This window comes from Podarcis vaucheri, assembly GCF_965113315.1.
Source record: "Podarcis vaucheri genome assembly, chromosome: 13".
Classification (NCBI taxonomy): domain Eukaryota; kingdom Metazoa; phylum Chordata; class Lepidosauria; order Squamata; family Lacertidae; genus Podarcis; species Podarcis vaucheri.
Genome location: NC_138751.1, coordinates 8603859 through 8608956, shown reverse-complemented (window position 1 = coordinate 8608956; position 5098 = coordinate 8603859).

Sequence of the window (5098 nt, the reverse complement as noted above, 5' to 3'; positions counted from 1 at the left end):
AGACTAGTGTTATGTGGTCTTGGCTGCCGCATTCTGGATTAGTTGTAGTTTCCGGGTCACCTTCAGAACTACTCCCACATAGAGCGCAATTTCCAAGCTTGTAAAAATATTTAAATGCAGATTACCATTTCATTTTTTAAGGGCTATTGCAAATGACAATGTGGACCAAGCTCATTACCTGCCAAGGCTGCAGATCTTGAAATTCAAATATGTTATGACCCATCATTGCTCTTTGCTTGGATCTTGTTAAAAAAATGTCATGTAAAGCATGAGCCACCACATGGACAGCATTGTATATACTGTAGCTGTGGCCAGTCATGCTCATTTCAAAGAATGGATCAGGAAGACTCTCCAGTCTCTCCTCTCCAGAACATTGTTCACTTGTGTCCATTGGCACACTGGGGTTGGGAAAATCACAGTCAAATGCTTGCTCCCAGAAGTCCTTCAGAAAACCATTTTCCTTTATTCCATCAGGTTTTATGCTCTGAAGAAACTCAAGGAACCCTAGAAGCTCTTTTGAGTGAATTGTGAAGCAAATGGCACCTTGGAAGAGACCAAGATCCCAGCTCCTTTGAAGCCCCAACAATATGAAATCAATCTGAGTTGTTATGATCCAAACTTTTGTAACTGATGCAATATCATTTTTTTTAAGATCTTGCAGAAAAAAGAAAATAGCTGTCAGCCATATGAGTGCCATAGATTCTCCATAGATGATAGATGTCTGGGCTTTGTCATCCTTGACCACCTTGTGAGTACTTAATAGGACATCGTAAACTTCATCTATGTTATCATAACGGGGTAGTTTGGGGATTCTTTGTGTGAAGGCTGAACAGATTCCATTTTTGGAAAACAAGGTCTCCATCATCTGCAAGAAATTTTCTCCACTTTCATCATCCACAACAATGAGTCCAACCCATGTCCATCCAAAATGCTTAAGCAAGCTGATTATTCCCGTGTATTGATGGGCTTCATTTGGAACCATGCGGTAGAAAGAAGAGATCTGATTTGTATCACTCTCACTCTCAGTGGGAAATGAACCATAAGTGAGCTAAAAGAAATTGTACAGATATGTATTACAGAAGTACATTGTGAACGATGACTCTTTCATTTAATTCTTTATAACTATGAATATATGTCCATTTTTTTAAAAAAAATAAATCATTATGCCTTTTATGGAAATTTACTTCTCACTTTTAAGAAGTGAGTATTAAGTACAGGCACTTTCTGAATCTTGGAAACACAGCTATAATAACATCATGATATCATGGGGGAAGTGTTTTCTGCTACCCACCCTTTGCCCTTGGAAGCCTGTTAAGCAGTTTCTGCAGGTGAGGGGCTGTGAGAAACATCATGGGAGCGATGTTTTTGGACCAAGGGGAAACTGTGAAGTTCCCTTTTTATTTTGTTATTAGATGCTGAATGTTTTCTAAGTAATCTTCTTTTATTTATAGCATAAGAATGAGGGGGGGTTGGCATGTCATTATTTTTGATATCATTATTTTTGTTATGGTATAATATTGTTATTGTTTGCTATGCTATGACATTCTTCTTGTGGCATTGCTTTGGTGTGTTATTATGAAATAGTTTTTGAAGTGTTGGCTTGAAATGCATCCCTGTTTCTTTGTTATGAGCTGCTTCGAGCAAGATTCTGTTTATGGAAAAGCAGCATAGAATGAAATGAATGAAAAGATGGATAATAATCAATAGTATAGGGTTGCTCCGTATACTATGCGGGACGTGGGTGGCGCTGTGGGTTAAACCACAGAGCCTAGGAATTGCTGATCAGAAGGTAGGTGGTTCGAATCCCCGCGACGGGGTGAGCTCCCGTTGCTCGGTCCCTGCTCCTGCCCACCTAGCAGTTTGAAAGCACGTCAAAGTGCAAGTAGATAAATAGGTACCGCTCCGGCGGGAAGGTAAACGGCATTTCTATGTGCTGCTCTGGTTCGCCAGAAGCGGCTTAGTCATGCTGGCCACATGACCCAGAAGCTGTACACCGGCTCCCTCGGCCAGTAATGCGAGATGAGCGCCGCAACCCCAGAGTCGGCCACAGCTGGACCTAATGATCAGGGGTCCCTTTATCTTTACTTATAGGGTTGGTCCATATGTATACATGGTGTGAAAGGCTAGGGTGAGGAAGTGCGTCTTTAAAGAGCACCAGGCAAATTAGTATTAACTATACAGTGGTACTTTGGTTCTCAAACTTAATCTATTCCTGAAGACTGTTCAACTTCCAAAACATTCAAAAACCAGGGCACAGCTTCCCATTAGTTGCAATGGCTTCATAAATTCAGCGGAAGCGACATGGCACATTCGAGTTCTGAGGTGCATTCGAAAATGGAAGCATGTTCAAAACCAGAAATGTTCAACAACGGAGACGTTCGAAAACCGAAGTACTACAGTACACCGAAGATGCTAGACATCCCACTGCAGAGAATTCAAAATTTTAGGGGCTGCCACATAGCAAGCAAACTGTCAACCAGTAAGGCTTAATTTAAAAAGTGGTTATATGAGCTCTAAATGGAATTCTAATTTATAATCTGGTCACAAGGGCACCAGGGGAGGATGTTTCAGTTAAATCAACTATTATTGATGGGTAGTCCTGCAAAATGGCCATGGCTGGGAGAGAGCAAGATGTGGTAAAGGGACTTTGATAATTGAGAAACATATATTGCTGCTGCAATATGTTATAATATCACAAATATGAACATTTTTTTCTAGTGGAAGGCAATAATATCACAAATAGCATCTTTCAAGTTACACTGCTTGTTGGGTAGGATATGGAAATAACAAAGATACTCTGGTTTTCCCCAACTGGGTAAGTCTTTCATTTTGGTTCCCTCAGAGAATGATGTTAAAAATGTATTCATTGCTCTGCTCCCTCAATTTTAGGTAGGTAAGATTTAGGTAGCTAGCACTAGCATTTCCAAACAATCTCATCTTCATCCTTGTTTTATATTTAATAATAATGATTTATAAATAAATAATAGATATTTATTAGTTCTACAGAAGGTGCAATGATTTTGGTCCATAAGGAGTCTAGTCATCTTGGAAATTTGCCCACCAGACCCATCCCATTCAGAGATCCTACCTGTGGAATCTTGTAGAGGCCTATGCTGTCTCTCATATGGAAGGATGTATCAGAGCTAAGTCCCCCAATGATGGCCATAAGGTTCTTCTGGAGATCACATTTATAATTGGGGACAAATCTATGAGATTTGAAGAGCAGGTCTAATGTGGCACGGTAGGTCATTCTTGCATCATGATAGCTATCATAGATGTGAAACCCAAGAGTGATATTAGGCAATATTGTGGGGTTCTCATTGATCTCTTTCACAGCAAATGCCAAGGCAAGTATGTGCTGGTAGAATTTTGTTACCACGCTGCAAGTGAAGTTAATTAATTTACAATTCCAGAAGGGAATTCTACAATGCATAAAATGAGTATACCACAGTTTTGGCCATTTTTTATTCCAATTGATTTTGATTGAAATGAGACAATGGTGTTTGTAATTCATGGCTCTAAGTTAAGAGAAAACAAACAGTAGATAAAAATGATTATTAAGCAGGGCATCTGTGTTCTGCTTCGACAAAACCACCTTTTGCTTTATCATTGTTTCTTGCATTCCCAATCCTAAATTCACTTTTTCACATCTTCCCTGCAGCCTTTATTTAAAATGCACCATAAATCCTCACATAAATGCACCTGCCTAATTCAGTTGCTGCATGAACTTTTGCCTAGCCTACACATTTTAAAGGAACTATGTTAAAATATAATAGAAAAAATAAGGAAATATGCAATACAAAAAAACTAGGCAGCAGCTTACAAATGTTACAGAACTGTCTCAACCATCAGGTGTACAATTCTAAGGGCATAACACAGAAGGAAAGAGACTAGAGAGAAATGTAGGGTAAAGAGGAGACTCTTACTATGAAACGTCAAAGAGATTCTGCGAAGGGTGTTCCTTGAAAAAAGCTTCACTGAATATGTGAAAGATTTGGGAAGAAATCCCACCGATGATGAAGCCCCCTGGTTGGTACCACTCATGTGGAATAGGAAATGGGTCATTCATTCGGCACCTGATAGCATCTATTTTGCACTCAACAAACATTTGCAGAAACAGAAACAACCATAGCAACAACATCTTGAAAGTTAGAATTGTTTATGCCATCCTGGTTAGAATTGATTATGCCGGACTCTGCAATTACAAATTGCAGCAAATCTAAAAAAGTGACTTGTGAGCTGATTCAAAGCCTGAAATATGCATGCCTTGATGTGTAGACAAAATTATCACCACTCATTTAAAGTCTGGCCAATAATATGAAGAAGGGGAGATTTCATAAATAAAAGTGAAATGGTTCTGCCTGCCTCTTGCCCCTATGGCCAGCTGTCTGGGGCAAAAAGAGTGATTTATTATAACCACTTCCAAGGTGGCTTATTGACTGTTTTCAAGTACCAACCAGAAAGTCTCGTGGGCTTTGACCAAGTGAACTACATATAATTATTTGCATAATTGCTTGAAGATATAACTTTCTCAGCATTTTGGCCCAGAGTGGCACTTTTGGTAACCAACATGTTGGATAGGGACATATATTAGGGACATGTCAGCACATGTGATGGGCGTGTCAAAAAACAAAAAGGTTTTGGAAAAATGTATTTACAGAAATAGCTTTAATTACAAAGCAGACACCTCCCATGACTCTAGGACTAGCTCTACATAAATTTTATTGTCATGACATGTTGCAAATTAGAAATAAAGAACTCACAAAATATCTATTAACCATTGCAATAACAACTGTTGCCAAGGCATGGAAAGAATTACAATTATTGACTATAAATCCATGGTGTCATACAATTTGGCAAACAGCATTATTAGAAAAAAAAAAACCTGACACAAAACATGAAAGTAGCAGGAGGCGAAAAGAAACATGACAATTTTATGCAGTTTGGAGTGATTTTATTGATTATACGAATTATGAGTCATATGGCAGAATTCTACTTATACTTCACCGTCCTGTTTCACATGCATGTAGTATAGATTTTAATTTTCCCTTTTCTACTTTAAACTACAAAATTCCTATAAATCCCTCTAAATTAAAAT